The sequence below is a fragment of the Plodia interpunctella genome, chromosome 8, assembly GCF_027563975.2.
Source record: "Plodia interpunctella isolate USDA-ARS_2022_Savannah chromosome 8, ilPloInte3.2, whole genome shotgun sequence".
In the NCBI taxonomy this organism is placed as follows: Eukaryota; Metazoa; Arthropoda; class Insecta; order Lepidoptera; family Pyralidae; genus Plodia; species Plodia interpunctella.
Window position 1 is genome coordinate 3,015,534 of NC_071301.1, and position 19,137 is coordinate 3,034,670.

General features: G+C 33.0%; 1 protein-coding gene across 1 annotated transcript in view; it reads right to left on the reverse strand.

The window, feature by feature from the left end:
• Window positions 1-18,364, reverse strand: part of LOC128671668 (uncharacterized protein) — a 44,956-nt gene extending 26,592 nt beyond the window's left edge. Inside the window, exon 1 of the mRNA XM_053748342.2 lies at window positions 18,067-18,364. The gene's annotated coding sequence lies outside the window, so the exon portion shown is untranslated. The remainder of the gene's footprint in view (window positions 1-18,066) is intronic.
• Window positions 18,365-19,137: the final 773 nt, after the last annotated feature.

Sequence of the window (19,137 nt, forward strand, 5' to 3'; positions counted from 1 at the left end):
ACTTTCTTGGCACTATTAATAGTGGTTTGCCATTTCCTTCTTCATTTCACACACAAAACCAACCAGAGTGCAGGTTTCCTCACAATGTTTTCCTTCATCGGAAGCAAGTGGTGGACGAAGACTACTATAGGTGCATGAGTCAGATTGTTATACAAACTCATGTGGCACGAGTAGGATTCGAACCTACGTCCTCTCAGTTCACAGGCGGCGTTTTAACCATTACACCACCACTGCTTCTTTATAAGCACAGTCAAGGGCAAACAAACCTGACAAACCTGACTTCTCCACCTAACTTACTATCTTATGGTCAGGTTTATCTGCCCCCTACTGTACATAACATTAATGTACCTTTGCACAAATCCCTTAAAGCTTTAACTCAGACTAACGTTATTTCCAAGAAAGATTAAAGAAGGCAGGAACTCGCCGTGAAACTTAATTACATCTAACAGGTATAATTTCTACGCTGGTTGATTCGTTTAATAACTTTATGAAGACAGAAAGTTTGATGTTACTCGCTAAATAAGACGCCATGGAATTTATATTCATCGACCAAAACTTCATTGCATATTCGGCTCTATTACAGCGACATACGACTACGTTAATGTAACTGGTTATTTTATTTGACTGTACTCAAAGTTACAAATGTTATTTGGCTGTTCATTTTGTTTTGTGTCTCCGGGCTTAATGTTTATTTTCAGTGAATTTAAGTTACGAAACAATGTTTAATTGTGTTTTCTTGTTTATATACAATGTAATTTCCCTCCTTTCCCTGTCTTAGCCAAATCATCTATATATGTATCTTCAAATAAAACTCATATGTAATGTAAATTACCATACATGAGTCATGAATTCATTCATTTATTTTTGACAAATTAATTAAATTGTAACAAGTAACACTGCAAGTGTTTAGGAGCTTTAAATTAATTTCGCTCAAAATTGCATTACATTGTAGTACCTTCCTGCATTAGCACGGGCAATAAGTTACGCTAACATGTGTCAGAAACAGTTAACTTTCCACTGACATACACATAGGTATGCAAATTTTGTTAACATTATGGTTCATGGAATAGTTTTAGCTTTTATCCACTATGTGATTGCATGAATCGACTTTTTTTTGTCTTTCATTCTCGTTTTGTGTTTTTTAAACTAAAGTTAGAAATGACATCCATTCTTCTAAGAATTCATTTTACGTTTGTGTGTGGTATAATCTTCGGAACTTCTCAACGGATTTCCAAAATTCTTTCACCAGTAGGAAGCTACATATTCCTTTATTAGGATATATCCTGATATTCTCAGGATAGTGTAGCTTCGGGACACAAGTAGTGGATAATATGATCACGGGAACTCTCACATCAACAATACAGTCTATCTATAAGAATAGACTGACTACAGCGCCCTCATTTATTAGTACAGCTCCTTATTTATGCTAATACTAGTTAGCTGGCAACACTAGGTTCTTAGTTCTTATAGGTAGTATAAGAACTAAGAACCAATCTTGACTATCTATTTGGTACTACTAGTAGGATTACTTGCTACTTGAATAAATTAATTATCCTATTTATTTATTGCATTTGAAATACGAGTAGAAGATGCAACCGCTGTTGCGTGTGTAGTTGCGTGCTACAAGTTGCTATGTCAAGCTGAATTAGACATTTGTCATAATCATAAATACGAAATTTAATTTCAGCTCGGCGTCGGGACTTTGCTCACTACAACTGTGATACCAAATTCATGTTAAGGGTGGGTTGCACCAGTCAACTTTAACGTTAACGTTAATCTATGCGCCACGCTCGTTTAGATAAAATGGTGTAGGTACTTTTCGTTTTTCTATGCAAATGACAGCTAACGTCAAACTTGACTCATGCAAATGAATCGGTACTAGCAAAGTCTACGCGTCAAATTTTTAAAGTGAACTCTATCTACTATGTAAATAGCGGCGAATCTTGAATTTAGTTTACTTAAAGGGCGATTGTTTGGACATAAATAATGTACACATATTTACAATTTCCACTTTATACGTATTAATTAGTTCATTTAAATTTATTCCACGGAAATATGTATTTAGTTTCATCATCTTCAGTTTGCATTGCGTTAGAATTTAGTTATTAATAAAATATGAAAATGAAGGCATCTTAGATTAAACCCTAGAGAGACTCCAAGTAAAGCAAATTAGGTATTACTACTGTACGTATAGTATGTTGGAGTTACTCGACTTATACATAAATTATATGAAATGTTAATGGAATACTGCGAGAAATATACAGCAAAATTTAAGTGTCGTGTCTGTGCTGTGTTATTATATCTATTGGTCTAAATACACCTAATTAAATAAAAAATCGGGAACCGAAGGTTTCGTACCAAATTGTATTATTAATAATATAATACATATATAATGTATTATATTATTACAAAATAATTGTTACGCACTTGTTTTCTAATGAAATATGAAATGCAAGCATATGTTCGTAATTCTTTTTTGGTGATAAAACAATATTACCACTTTTTGTAGAATTTTTCCTTCATTGTCTTTCATGATTCTAGCTACGGGAAATAGCCTACAGATTTTGATTGAGTTACGAAAATGCAAAATATGCTATACTAGCCGTCCGTCCCTGCTTCGCTTGGGTAATACATAATAAATTATACAATTATACCTTCCCCAGGAATCACACTATCTATAGGTGAAACCGCATAAAAATCCTTGCAGTAGTTTTTGAGTAGTAGACGGACAGACGGGGCAGAAGGCTTTGTTTTATAATATGTAAGGATAATGAAATGTGAAATAAGCCGATATATGTATTTTGAAAGTTTGATTAAGTATGTGAAATATCTTGTTAATACCTCTATGTTATGAGGCCGGCGTCAGCTTAAAAAAAAACTTTACTATGTTGAAGATGGCCATGATTTTACGACCAGGTTTTTGCCTGACGTCAACCTTCCCCGTCCTGTCTTTGGGAATATCATTGTTGCGTATCAGTTACCAAGGCTATGTGTCCCTTAGTTGCCTCGTACGACATCCTCGGGAGCATGCCAGTGTGGGTAATATACCACAAAATTAATAGCGCAGTCACAAAATTAAAAGAAGCTGGGAGAAATGAACTCCCTATTCAACATGTAGATTCTATATGCTGCTCATTAGTAGGCTGTGTGCACACTTGCGGGGGTTTGAAAGGAGTCGTTCTTTTTACTAATTTGTATACACTAAATAAGTGTAGGTCGCATAAAGCGGTCAACTTTGAAATTCTTCGAAAATATTCAGAGCATACAAGTGTTCGGAATGACCCATATAATAAGGAATTAAATGACGGAGAATTGCTTGTTGTTTAACTTCATGGAATTGCCGTAGAGTATATAGAATACCCACTACCAAGATCATTTTTATAATTTCAGAAGATTGTATCGAATTTCTATGAGCCATAATATTTTCCCTCGGAATTTTGTACTGTATTCAGGATTAAACCACACGACACTTGTATTAGTATCGAAACCATAAATAATCTGGATCATAAAAATGGATATACAAACAACATTCGTTACGTTTATCCAATAAAGAGCCTACTACGAATTCTATCGATATTTTATGAAGACGAGACAGACAGAAATTTTCTTAAGTCGAATCCCTTTTTAGGATTACCTAAAACGTAAAAGCAGAACTCATATAGGATCACTTGGTATAAGGAAAAATAATCTAGCACCCAGAATTGGGGTCCCAATTAATGAACGAACTTTACTGAATGCCATAGTAACTTCTGAAGTGGGTTTCTTAATTTTTAATTTAGTTTTTATATGTAAAACATGATTAGACTTATTTAGATATCATACTATATTCTAAAACTCCGACACCGAACAACGTACCTAAAGTTATATAGAATTCCAGTTGAAGCCTCAATAGAAACAAGACAAAATGGCACGAATGTTATTCTATCATTTTGGTAGAAGACGTGAAAGGCAAAGGAAAACAGAGGCAGGTGGCCCGCCGGCGGCTAAGCTAATAACAGAATCAATGATCCCACTAGGGGCGTAACTATCGTAGGGTTAACAGTGCCGTGCACCGGGCCAGTATTCTCAATGTGCCCTCTGAGCCTGACCACCAACCTTTTTTCCTGTCACACATTTAAATGGCTTACGGGATGAGCATCGCACCACTTTGTTTCCCATTGAAACAAAGATTACGCGACGCGACATGAAAACATCAAATGTAATAGACGTATATCTTTATTCTATATAGATACGACATGACATGTCCGTCATTTGACATTTTTGCATGGCGTTACCACTCGCCGCTTTGTCTCGATGAGGACAACCACTGGTTAGTTTTGTAAAATACTATACCAGTTATTTGGATAAACCCAAACTAGATCTTGTTTGCCCAATAGCTGACCTATTTATTCCATTTGATAAAACTTCAGCTTCGTGAATCGGTGTTTCCCCCAGATCTTTTTGCTTACTCAGCTACGCCACTGGATCTTGCAGCTGCCATTTTATGTTGAAATGGAATACAATTGTAGTTTTATTCCTTTTTCTTATGGTTCTAATGCAAAAAATACCCGTTTGCTTTGAGTACAATGATAAACTTATTTGCTTAATCTCGCTTTGATTTTGTGGTCTTCACTTAAACATTCGTAATTATTTACTTAAAAGGAGATACCTACTGGTTTCAAATATATTTATGTAAACACTATATCTACAGAAATAAATATTTAATATTATTTTTGATTATTTATTTGCAACCTAATAAAATCATTTATCCAGAATTTAGACCTTCACAAGCACTTTTTCAAGTCTCAAATTTTATATTATATAGTAACTTTTCAAAAAACTAAAAACAAATGTTATAGAGGAACTAGACCAGTACGACATGTTTAAAAAAATTTTTGACCAAAAAGCTGGTTTCGTTATTTTAAAAGGTCTATATAGTACAACACAACGTCTATTAGGGACCTTATCGACCTAAGTACAGTTGCAATAATAGAGATTCCAAATAAAATAACACTTCACGTACCTCTCACAATCACAATCAACCATTGATTGTCACTGATCCTATGAAAAAGTAACGAACAATTTGCTTCGCCGTAACCTACTCACACAATTGTCAATAACAATCGCATTTTCTTATGTTTTCTGCCATTATTTGATTTGACAGTGCTTTCGACAAAAAGACAACTTAATTGCAATGTTAATTGGTGTCTATTGATGGCATGTGGAGTGTTAACATTAAGCTGACAATCCGGTACGTACGCTAGCTACGCTAGCTACGCTATGAATTCGATGTGAACATAGATTGGTATTAGTTATATGAAGAATAATATCTATGCAACAAGTGTATAATGCCACACAGTAAGATAATAAATTATATAGGCAGTAAATCGTGTTGTTTTGTCTGGTATATTTTTTTATGGTTTTACTCAATTTAATTATTTTTGGAATTTATAAATTGTATAATGTATTTTATGTCTTTCCATTCGATAGAATTTATCATTGCAGAATTAATATTCTGCAATTAAAGATCTATAAAAAAAAATAAAAGAAAAAACTAAAGGAAACTCTTCATCCATAATATTTTGAAATTACAAATTAATTGCATCGTGTCTCACTGGACGCTGACCTTTATCAACTGCATATTGAGTGTGAACTTTACGGTGAATTAATTAATCAAGTAACAGTTATTGTTTCACAACGGCTAACTGTAGCAGCGCGGTGGATGGGCGGGGGGTTCCCACGGTTTCGGCAATTTAGATAGCGTTACGTTGCGAGCGAGTGCGAGCTCCGGATTGTTGGTAAAATGTGACTGTAAGCCACGTATGAAAATACCGTACAGAGAATCAAGAGTAATTTTTATGTTTTACATGTTAGAAACAGAAATATAGAAAAAGACACGCAAAGCAACCGACACGACGATATTTTTATATACCACGAATAATAATAATATACATAAAAAATGCTACTTAAGCCCTTCTGGCATGATAGAGACCAACACTGTTTAAATGAGTTTCTTTCTGCATTTCTACTCAGCAGTGGTCGATCCGAAACACTAGTAGTTTGTACCTATCTTTGATAAATACTATTTAATTTAAAATATGACATGAAAAAGTGCCTGTGTAAGTCTAATTTCTGGATGAATACTGTATCAAAATAATCTCTATGAAAATCAAATAGCTATTAGATTTTTATTTTGATAAAGTCCTGCATGGTGTACGCAGAAGAGTCCCTAAAATATAGCTGATAAGTAATCTCACAAAATTGGTGATCATGATTTCTAAAGGAGATGCCAATATCTACCGGTACCGTACCGAAATTCATAAATGTTTAACAGGGCAACACTTGGGCTCCGTTTTTCGGTTATAGATAGATGACTATCAATAATTTATTAGGCAATCTGTTATGTTTTATCAACAATCGCGATCCTATTGGCGATCCCTGTAGCTCGGAGAATATTCACAAAATTAATCGCCGTAAAAAGATCGTTATTTTGTCGTATTCGTCAGATAATAAATGACATTATTTTCGTTTAATGGGATAGAATAACGCTAATTATTCTAAAAATATAAAATTTGAAATGTATGCACTTAATACATTTTTAACCTTTTACATGGCAATGGGGGAGATTTTTGCCCATACCCGTTAAAATTCTAAAACGAATAAAATCATTTTTTGAAAAACACACGAAGTATTGTGTACCTAATAGCATTTATTAGTGCCATAACTTATTTTGATTAAACAAGTAAATCCTGGCACGTTCTCCCATAATAAGTTTTCGGAGAACAAAAACTCCTGAAGCGTGTTTACAGCTACCGCGGGATTGGAGCAATATTCTTAATATATTATTATTTCAAACATACAACACTTTTGATGAAAACATCTTGGTATTGTAATTAAGAAATTAAGTAAAAAAAAAAAGTTAAAGTTAATAAATATTAATTTAGATTTTTTCTATTTTTCAATGGTTTAAGTTTATATTAAACAATTAATATGATTAGAACTCCATCTTGGATAAGTCGATTTTAATTTATATAGGTCTTACTGTGTGTTTTTCACATCCCCAAGATCAAAAGATATGATTTATTTAGTCCAATTGCAACACTTCTTGCCCCGCAATGTATTTATTTATTTATGTATACAATACAGTGTAAATATACAACTTCCTAATAGGAAACAAGTTCAAAGGTTAAGGTCAAAATTACAATAGAAATTTCTTCCAGTAGACCCGCGAAAGGAAAATTGAAAAAAGAGGCATTGACGTTTACTATATTTTTGCAATAAAGCCTCCACATTCTGTACCAGGCTTAAAACATCATAGTATTAGAAAGTTATTCCCTCAGGAGCATCATAAACACGGCCCAGTTTTTGCTCTCCAGAAAGTCATTACAGATACGTGGCTCCATTATAATTCCAACCGCGCTCGCATTAGCCCAGCCTAGTAGGGACTTTGGTAGCTAGTACATGTCTTAGTACATGCTTCTGTATAATAAGATAGAGATGCGACTTCAAAATTGAATTTAAAAAAAAGTTACAAAGAATAGCAGCGAGTTACGTTACAGTAAGTCACCTGAATCTTACGTACTTTTAATCCCGAAATTCCCACGGGAGCGAAGCCCCTAGGCGTAGCTAGTAATATATAAATGAGTGGCCAAACGTCAATGTATTTCATCAATTTTGATAAATTTGAATAGAGGAAAGACGTGGTTCATTTTCATTATTTTATACTGTAATATAAATTTTCTCACTATAAATGAAATTTTGATAATAAACAATTAAATCATGCCAAGGAAAAATACTTGATACCCAATCATCCAACCTTCAATTAAGTCTCAGCTAAATCCGTTATGTTTTAATTGTTGAATCCAAAATGTAGCTTATTGCGAAGTAAAAAATTACAAATAATTTTCAATCCGAACATAACAGACCTTCAAAGCAGATTGCGAATGTTATTATCTTTTCGAATAGTACTATTTTATTCAGAAAAATACCTATATATAAAACTTAAACAACATAAATTTAAATTCTCGAAAGGATTAGGACATTTCCCTTGATGTCGTGTCTGGAGCTCGTTTTTTTAACACCCAACAAAGATGACAACGGTATTATAAATGTTTGTCGTAAATTCCCGCCTTTTTGGATTTGTTTCAGCACTCGAGCGATAAGAATTTGTATTGCGACTTTTTTTACATTAAAACATTTTTTATATGTTAAAATGTAATGCTTCAAACGTAGAAAAATCTTGACGAACACATCCAGAAAAAATATTATGCGCTATTTTTTCTGTATTAACTTCATGCATAATTTTGTTTTTAAATACCGGATTTTCTTCGTAAACATTATTTTTCTGCATTTCTGCTCATTAGTCTGATTAATGTATAAAAGATATAAGAGATACCTTATACATTAATCAAACTAATGAGCACATATGCAGAAAAATAATGTTTACGAAAAAAATCCGATATTTAAAAACAAAATTATGCATGAAATGACTCTAAATTTAAATTGGTCTTGAAATAAAGCTTTATTATTATAATTTTGTTTTCCTCATTCATTGAGCTCAGGCGAGGTCCGGTAGAATTATATGAGAGCACGGGTGTGGTTGCCAAGTGCTAACATAATTATTATAGAGGACTATTTGTATTACTGGACTCGAGTTGAAGAAATTTGCGAACAATCCTACACGTGTTTATTATTATTAAAATACCGTCCCGCTGTAAATCCGTCACATTGTTTTAGCGACAAAATTACGTGCTGGAACCAAGACACTGTGAATTACTGCCATCTTGCGGGTATCATGATACAAATTTCTCATGTTTGACCTTATTAGTAGAAGAAGGATCAGAAGGCAATATATAACTGTCAAGCAATATGCACTTAAATAGAATTTTATTTGCATACATATTTGCATTCAAAAATAAATAAAATTCATGTGTAACATATACGAATACTAATAATAAAAATGCGAAAGTCTGTTTGTCTGGCCCACTTTCACGGCTAAACCGCTGTAACCGATTTTAATGAAATTTTAAATAGATATAATTAAAGTACTGAGGTCAAACGTGGTTTCAACAATGTAAGTTAAAACAAATTCCAGACAATATGCCCGCGGTACACTGATTTTATTATCGTGTCCTTTTTGAAACGGAAACATTCCTATAAATAAAAACTCTGTAGCGCGTGAACAACTTTTCGTGACAAATATTTCAGAATGTATGCTATCTTGGACGTATTCTCACATTCATACTCACATTTCATATATCGTACACATCTTATTTTTCTAATATATCTGATTTTTAGATAATATTTTAGAATTGTTGTTTCTTTTTTAATTCTTACATTAAGATCACCTTCTTTTCATAGCGTACTATGCCAGCAACCGCCTCCGGGGCGCCGTACATTGTGCGGTGAACCTGCTTAGCATAGTAATAATGAACTTACTCCGCTTCGTCCCCGAGCATGGACGTGATGGAAAGTAATTCCGTTCAGTTTCCTTGCTATTTCTCAAGGACTTTTCACTACAAAATAAGATTGTTTTGTTTGCATTTTGACGAAAGTTACGCTATTACGGCCAACACCAGTATCTTTTTTTGACGTGTAGAAACTGCGTCAAAATTGTAAGATGTTTTCGCTGACTCCGAGTTTAGCGACTTCAGAGCTCCCAATGCTGAGACACGCAAATGAGTGAGAGAAGAACTCTCGTCTCATACATTCAGATGCAAGAGAAGAGAGTTTTTAGTGAAGGGTAAGTCGCGTTTAGCCGAACAGACATGTAGAAAAAGAATTGAAATTTTTATTTTCCGATTAGAGAATCTCCCGTACATGCAAAAAATGGTTTTAATTAGGTTCGAAGGAGACGTAGGCCTGGGAAAATAAACTCCAATCGGAATAAATTCAATAAAGTCTCGAGATTCGAAACGTTCCGTCATAAAATATTTATCCAACATTATAATATCGTCTGTTAAATTGCAAAGCAAATTTCACTGGTTCGTATCCTCAATTCTGACGTTAGTACAGTAAATTACTTATAATTTCATACATTGTTACAAGTTTGTAAGACAACATTTAATTTCTAAATTTTTCATTACCAAAGAAAATAATTTTAACATGATTGTGATGTTGTTACGAATCAACATTTCAATATATTTTTTAAAGCATACGAGCCAAGATATGACACAAAAAAAAGTAGACCAATAGTAATAATCACCATTATCGTATAATTCATTGTTTATAATTTACTAGCGACCCGCACCAGCTTCGCACGGGTGCAATGTTAAACATTTGTCTTGAGTCACTATTAAAAACCCGCATCAAAATCCTTTGCATAGTTTTAAAGATTTAAGCATACAAAGGGACAGACAGACAGCGGGTAACGACTTTTTTATACTATATAATCAAATCTATATAATTAAATGGTTTTTGTCACAAATGTTTGAAAATAATAATAAATAAGTACGTACGTTCATTTCCCGCTCGATTCCAGAATTTTTTCATCTCATAATTATTTTTAAAATTATATCCATTATATCGAGTGATTAATATATTAATTTAGTAGTTAAATACTCATATACTCATATAGACATTTATTATATAGTGTTCAATTTAAATTCAAATCAATTTCAAATTTGGTACATACCTAAGATTAAAATATGATTAGGCCCTACATCATGCCTATATCATGATAATATATGATAATAATAATAATTACATTACCGCTCCTCTTTTACAAGCTTTTATTTAACTTGCTATGTATATACATATATTAAATGTATATATATCCAAATTCTATCCTCTTATTTTTACCCTCAGGTAATTATGTTTGTTCGGGAATTGTAGAATTTTGAAACACAATTATGAATTAGTTATCTTCAACCGATTGAGCAGAAATGTTTTGTAAGTGCACAAAATTCAAAAGCATTACATCAGTGTCCCAACTTATATTATAAATGCGAAAGTAAGTTTGGTACCTCTTCACGCATTATCTACTGTACCGATCGTTATGAAATTTGGTACACGGGTAGAAAATTACCTGGAATAACACATCGGGTACTTTTTCCCACGGGAGCGAAGCCCCGAGGTGCAGCTAGTAACTTATGATTTTTTTATGCGGATCCTACTCTCAAAACATACATACGCAATACAGAAGTATTAGGCTTGAATAAAATCTGACACCAGTGTTAACAATTAACACACTCGAAAAAAAAGAAAGATAGAGGTATAAACCCGACACACTCTCACACACACACACACATAGATTGCAGATCTATCCGAGCGCAGACGCAAAAAGGAGTGTATTTTTCCCTCTATGGCGAGGTAGAACCAGCCCGACCACTTTTATTGCTGTTTTACTGTTTGCAATTTAACTTGAAACGTTAAACTCCTGCGGTGAACAAACAACAATAATGATAATCGTATTCTCACATCACTGAGACACAAATTAATGTGGGTACAGAAGAAAAATAATGTAAGATAGATGTACTCTTTAAGAGACATATGTTACAACTAGCTATACTAACGTAAATGAACTCAAGGCTGAGTTATCGCAAAATAAATTGCAATTTTAATTTCAGCTCCCGGATGCCAGATTTATTTGCTAAAATAACTTTATAAATATTTTTAACATGTCTGTTAACTAACTATTATAATAACTATAATTAGGTACTCAAATATTTTTCAAAATGACAATAGTCTTAAAAAAATATTCGCCTAAAACATTGATATTATTTCCACTCCTAGAACAACATTACTACTTAATACATCTAATCATCATTTAATTTCAACAGCGAAAGTAAGTTTGTTTGTTTGTTTGTCTTCTTCTTCGTCGACTTCACGCTTATCTATTCAACCAATCTTCTTAAAATTCCTGATATATATAGTTAATAGTACGTAGGACATGCTTTGATTTAGCTTTGATTCCAGGAAAAAGTACTGTTCCCATGGGAAATTAACGCGAGTAGAATCGCGGGCAAAGGTAGTTACTTGATAAATTGATATAATCTTTTGACTGGCAAGTTTTGTGAACCAAAAAAATTGTCACGAAAAGAATCATTTGTATTAAATCTTGTTTTAATCACTGTTATCAATGGTTATAATCATAATGAAATCAGCGCGAATGCTGCGTTGTAAAATGTAATATTTCTGCACGCTCAGTATTCCGAGACGGAGGCACATGGTAATAACCCCGGCTTGTTATTAGACGCGGTTTCCTATCTATGCACTTATTATCTCAGTTAACCGTTATTTTGGCAAAAAGCTGAATTCCTAATGTTCTCAGACGTATAATTTTGATAAGTAATGCCCAATGCTTTCAGAGGAATATTGCCGTGATGGATATAGCAGAAAGTACTAAAATGTGCTATAGTAAATTGAAGAACAATTTGATTTGATTTTTAAACCCCTGATAAAGGTATATACACTTTTTCCACACAATAACATCGAAGACAAATGACCAGTCGTTGCTAAACGCCAATCTAGAATTTATGTCCAGTAAACGAACACCGATCGAAAACGCTTCGAAAAATTTATCGCAGTTTTGGATGCATTCGTATGCTTTGTTGCCATGACCAATAAAAACTTTATTTTTTTTTGTGTCATTTCGAACAGAAATGTTAGAGTATTATCATTTCGCCAATCATACGTCACCGTGTAATCTCATGACGGTTGTCAAAACTTTTGAAGGTTGTCCCCAAATTTCACTGATTTACGGGAAACTACACCAAGTTTAATTAAACTTTTGAGAAAGTACCTACTTTCTCAAAAGTTCCGTGGTAACAACTAATTTCTTAAATGAAACATTCGAAGTAAAAGTTTTGTCGGCGTTAACTATAACTACATATCATTCTGTTAATAGGTCTATTGATCAGAAACTTTCATACAGATTTTCTGATGAAACACGCGATATATCGTCCGAAATATAAGCTCGGCATAGGATCCCTTTATCGAAAGTAATATTTACGGCCCGGGCAAGCTGTCATCGCTGAAATTCCGCTTGCCCGTAGCACAGATTATATAATACTTCCAGTATCCGTAGTATAGGGCACTGACCTCATTTTTCTACAGCCCGCACTGCAGCAATCACACCAAACTTAATGTGAGAAGAAAATGAATACAATGAGATGAGGCAACGGTTTATTGGGTTAGCGAGATTTCGTGAGCTCACGCGACACTAGGGACGTTGGTTAACCTTCTCGCTATAATTTAATAAAAAAATAATAGTAATTATATTATGTGATGATAAATTGCTTTATGAGTAGCTCTTATCAATTAATCATTGTAGTCAAAATATAGTTATTTTATTATGTCCTATAATTTGAGTTAAAAAATGTATTGCCAATTTATTTTTGAATGATTGAACATTGCAAGTTATCTTAAATTTATTTTTTGAACTTCTTCCTATATGGTAGACGATAATGAACTTAACGTAACTTTAAAGAATCCTAGGTCGAAGAATCGCGACCAAGTGACCAAGAATCGATTATCCTAACGGTAGCCTATTGATTATTAGGTGACACAAGCTAAGTAATTTTATGAAATGAACAATTAGAAAAATAATTAAGTCTGTATATATAATAAATGCTTAATAACCAAGTTACTACACACGATAGTAAAAAATATTTTCATTCTAATGAAATTTATCTCAAAATACGTGCGATATCACCATTGTTGTGCTGATTGCATGTTGCAAATGATATTTAGAGCATGGCATTTTCGTGATTTTGTAAAAAAAAAACTTAGATTGTCACGAAGCGCATTATGTAGGTGAAATAACTGTATTACCTCCACCTAATATCCCATTTACTTATAATTAAAAATTATAAACTACCATAACTTTGTCAAAGAAGCTTTCAGACTCGACCCCAAATAAACTGAGAAGAAAGTTTAACGAAGAAGAAGAACTGATAGAAGCTTCTCTCATCATTCCTCTTAGTACTTTTGAATTTTGGATTTTTCTGAACTTTTCGCCATTTTTTACTGTACGTAAGCCAATCGTGCTCAGTTGTAAAATATGTTTGATTCGTGCAGTCGCCCTAAAACTATCTTTACATATATCGGAAAATATGAACATAATACGCAAAAGCCTCACAAATTGAGCTAGCCCCAAAGTAAGTTAGAGACTTGGTTTATGGGATACTAACTCAACGATACTATATTTTAGGAGAAATATATATATATATATATATATATATATCCACCACCACCTCGGTGCCACCGAGGTCGTCAAATGTGTAATATAATTTTAAATTTAACGTCAAAAACAATGCACTTTTTGTTTAAAATACGAGATCCGTCTTGACGTCGCTCGATGCATTGTGCATTACTATTTGTGCTCTGAAAGCCGGATCTCAGACTGCTCTCAAAGCTTCTATGACACCACTATACGTACAGTGGATTGCACATCAAGCTAGACCTTATGCAACCCTATGTCTTGAAGATATGTGCCTTTTCAACGAATTTGTCTTACCGACTTGATATGCGCTGTCCGTACAAGAAACTACTTTTAGTATTGAATAACCTAGAAATGGGCTAAGTCATTTCTCTCTGCGACAACAATACGTCCATCAAAATTAACATAACAGTATACCTCTAGATAGGATTTATACAAACGGTCGTTATATAAAATTCTACACAGGTATATACTATTTGTATGAATTACCCATTTGTGTTTATGTTATAAGCAATATTTTTCCTAACGTTTTCTATGAAAGTTTTGTTTTAAGTACCTACATTGGACCACAAGAAGACACATGACAATAATTACAACTAATTACCGTATATGGCATACAGTGTACTATAAATAATTATTTCTTCAAACTTCATTTACCGATATAAAGAGCAGACTTTGAAATAGAATGTGTGAAAGTAACCCAGATTTTTCATAAAATATTATATCTCCTTACCCAGCATCTTGAGACTAAGCCAAGGAACTGCATATTTTGCTTACTGCCGTTAGGATAACATTTAGCATTGTGACGGAATCTGGGTTGGCTAGAAACAAAAATATAGTTAGCATTCGTGAGTCACTTCGCTGTTTCGTTGACACGTTTGAATGCTTACCTCTTTATGAATACATTGATATTTTCGAAGTTCTTAAAAATACTTTTAAGTAGACTGTGTATAAGCGATTTAAAAGTTATAAAATCATTATCAACAATCATAATATGTAGTTTATTCAAAACACAGATTACGGACCTAAAATTGGAAAAGAAGGGAACGAATTTTTTTTTTAATATTATGTATTCCAATACAAAAAATTATAATAAGTCTTACGCTTCGTCAATTAATGTACAGAAATAAATCCGCCACATGCTTCGTCAATATTTCAATTGATTTCGTATCTTGTAATTATTTCCAAAAAAATAAACTAAATTTGTAAAAATATGAGCAATAATTTAAGGTTATTCATATCCAACCTACCTACCGACAGCAGTTTCTTTGTAACTCAGGCAAGGAAGGAATTTCATTACAGCGGTTCCAATTTCCATATCCCAAAATTGACTATGCAGCGAGATGGCTTATTTCCTATGCCTATTGCCCTTCGGCGGAAAACTCTATGAATACGTCAGTGAGTTATATTGCAAATACAAAGACGACTTGCATGACTTAAAAAATATGTTCCATCCTATGGAAAATAAATTCATTCATTAATTTTCTAATTTATTCCTCAAAAAAAAATTTGCTTATAAAACCGACATTTTGTAAATAGTAGTACATAAGTAAATTTATTGTGATTTCTGTCCTATAAATCAAAATAGTATTTATAATATCTAATTTTACTATTAGGTAAATATATTTTTTTATAAAAAATGTGATATGAACTAAAAAAAAATTTCTTTTAAATAAATAAATTTTATCTTCTAAAAGTTTTATTAATTTTGTTAGGTATAGGTTTAAATTTATTAGGTATAGGTTAGGTATAGGTAAATAAAAATCTTGATAAAAAAGACACGATTAACATTTAAATAAAAAAATATATAAAAGTACTTATAATAAATAAAAAATACAGCATCCATTTTCTTTTTGAAATCGAATGAAGTATATATCGCGATCATACAGACTTCCATAAATAAAAATATTGCACGTTTTTACGATACGACCGCACATATAAATATTTAGCGCCGCGAAAAATCAACGAAATATTATAAAAATATAGCTGAAAACACGCTCCTTTATTAAACATCGTAATGTTTTCACGGCAGACAAGTGCCGGCTATATAAATCTTGATAAACCATTATATAAAACATACCTCAAATAATACAAGCCTGAAATCAATGCTTATTTTTGTGACTTTTTATTTTATAAATGGCTATGGCTATGAGACTGCTCAATTATATTTACATGAATGACATTAGGTCCATAGTTTTGACTTGAATACTATTGTATAGGATCCAAAATACTTTTACTTCCCATGGTCCAAATGGTTCAACATAACAGTTGGACAATAACCCCTCATGGATTCTAGCCATAAATTGCAGAGAAAAAAGTATTGTGGCAGTTGAAGCATAGCCACGTTACGGTGGACATAGCAATTGAACCACGTTTCGGGAATGTTATCTATACATATCCAATCATTAGATTTTTATATTAAGTTCATCATCACCTTCATTTCAGCCACAGGATGCATTACATTACTGGACATAGGTCTTTCTCAGTTTTCGGAAATTTACAGCTAGCAGCTTGCATCCAACTTTTCTCTGTCTTTGGTATGGATGGCCACCCGAGCACAGCGCCGGTGGTTACAGCAATTAAAAAATAATCAAAACAAACCGCAAGCATGGCCATTCATAGGTACATGCACCTTTATTCCCTATTGTCAAGCTAATTGAGATGCCACATTTTTGATCGTACACATCGACTCGTGTTGTCCAAGACACTAATCAATACCGCAAACTTATGAGCTGATGATAAATAGAAACATCGAACCGGTCAAGTGCGAGTCAGTTCGAGTCAGAAGTTCAGGACAATATACAAATGTTTTTGAAAAAAAAAAGGAAAAAACAGATGTAAAGAACAGACAGATGCCTTGTCGTCAGAAACTCAACTGAAGTTTGCTATTGAATTAAGTATTTTTCCTGTTTATAGTAAAGTGTTTTTATGTATTCAGAGAAAGCTCTAATGAAATAATCAAAACATTTTTTGTAACATTCTTCGAAATAACTAAATCAATTAATTATCAACTGGTGTGTATACTTGCCGTTAGACGCGGTAGTTAGTCAGTAAAAGTCATGTCAGGTGCCTTTAGGCGACTTGAATAAAATCTGACACCAGTGTTAGCAATTAACAAACTCGAAATGGAGAACTAAATCAATACATGAAAAAAATAAGTATACAAGTAAAATGATATTCCGGATTTCCAGACAATGACGTTGCTACCTATTGGTTGATACAACATTGGGATACCTACTAGATAACGACATCGCGTGCTAATGTTTTCGTATTCGTAATGATGTAGGTTTTTTACGATAAATACAAAGCTATATATATGCATTCCGTAATTTTAAAAAAACCTCACAAATTTTAGCAATTTGTACTTAAGTAGTATATTTCACTGAATGCATTTTATACCAAATTTCGCTCTAAGTACCTATTTAAACAATTTTTTTGGGTAGGACTGTACCCTGCTGCGAATGACACCATAAAGCTTTTAAAGATGAAAAATCTATTTAATAATACATACTTAGATAATGAATAATATAAATTATCGAGCTTAAGTAACTATTAACGCAATCTATAAAATCATACAACGACAAACTTTAAACAATCTTGCGGACTTAAAATACCTCCAGAGAATATAATTTTGTTTGATATGTTTTTATTACACTTGCTAATAGCACAAAAAAATTTAATTGTGACGAATGTGATGAAAAAACTGTAGGACATAAAACGTTATGTAGGTTTTATGTTCGCCATAAAAGCTCTACGCACAAAAGTAATATTGAAAAATAATTGCTGACAAACAACTGTCGATGGCGACCGTTTATTTTATTTTTATGCAGGTTATGACAATATAAATATGCCTAAATTTAAAAGATCAAGATCTTTTTTTTTATAATAACTATTTCTCTTAAAAAATAAACGAGACAAAAACTTACCGATAACTAGGGATCGCTTGCAAAAAAACCTTCAAGATTTAATATTCATCTGAGCATCTTCAATTTCTTTAACTGGCACGATAAAGTTTTACTTCTTTTGTTGTTTGAATTTCGAACTGTTTTATTTTTTGTGACAAAAGAATCGTAAGTTGCGCGGTGCGTTGGAAAGTGCGGTGGCACGCGAGCTGCGGCGAGTAAAGGCGGCAACACACTGGAGGAGCGGCTGAGCCCCCGCCGGCTATCACTCTACTTTCGGTTATTCTCTCGCCTCCCTCGAGACTGCGACCGATTTATCACGGAATCACAGTGTATCTGTGTTAGCTCCCAGACAACCCAGCCTTAACTTGCAGCTTGCCAATGATTCTTATACAAATCCTTGTTTCTTCCATCCGCGCGCCATTGACCGTGTAATGCTCCCGTAATGACTGTCACAAATTGTCTTCTACCAAAAATGGCGATTTGGGTAATTTTGTTCTGACTTTTATGGAAATAAACTTTGTTATTTTATTTGAGGTTTCCAGTGTGGAATTCAAAGAATTTGTGTTAAATTAGGCTTTATTGTGTTATTCTTAGATTTAAAGTTATAATAAATAATAGTCTGCGTATAAACTTTTTTATAAATAAATTATATTATTATTTTTTTATGAGAAAGGCTAAATTACTGAAATAGTACCACAGCATTCCAAGCAAGATTGAACCAATCTTTTCCATATGAAAATCAAAATATACTTTGATTTTATATGGCCATAATCTACATTATGTACTGTGTGCTTATTAATAAACACAGAACTCAAGATAGAGACCCAATTAGTTGGTTGAGAGACTCTATTGTTGCTTAGAAGGACGTACCTACCCAATAAAATTGAATTTCTCCACATAGACGGAATATATTCATATGTACAAACAATAGCATATAAACCACATATATGTATCAACATACGCAAACTCTTTGAACATTATCAATATACAGAGGCAGTACAGAGGTCTATTCAAGATAATCGGACATGTCGTGTCGATTGAACCTTTTGGACAAGTCCAATACGCCTAAGTAGTATTCAATATGTTAGTTGC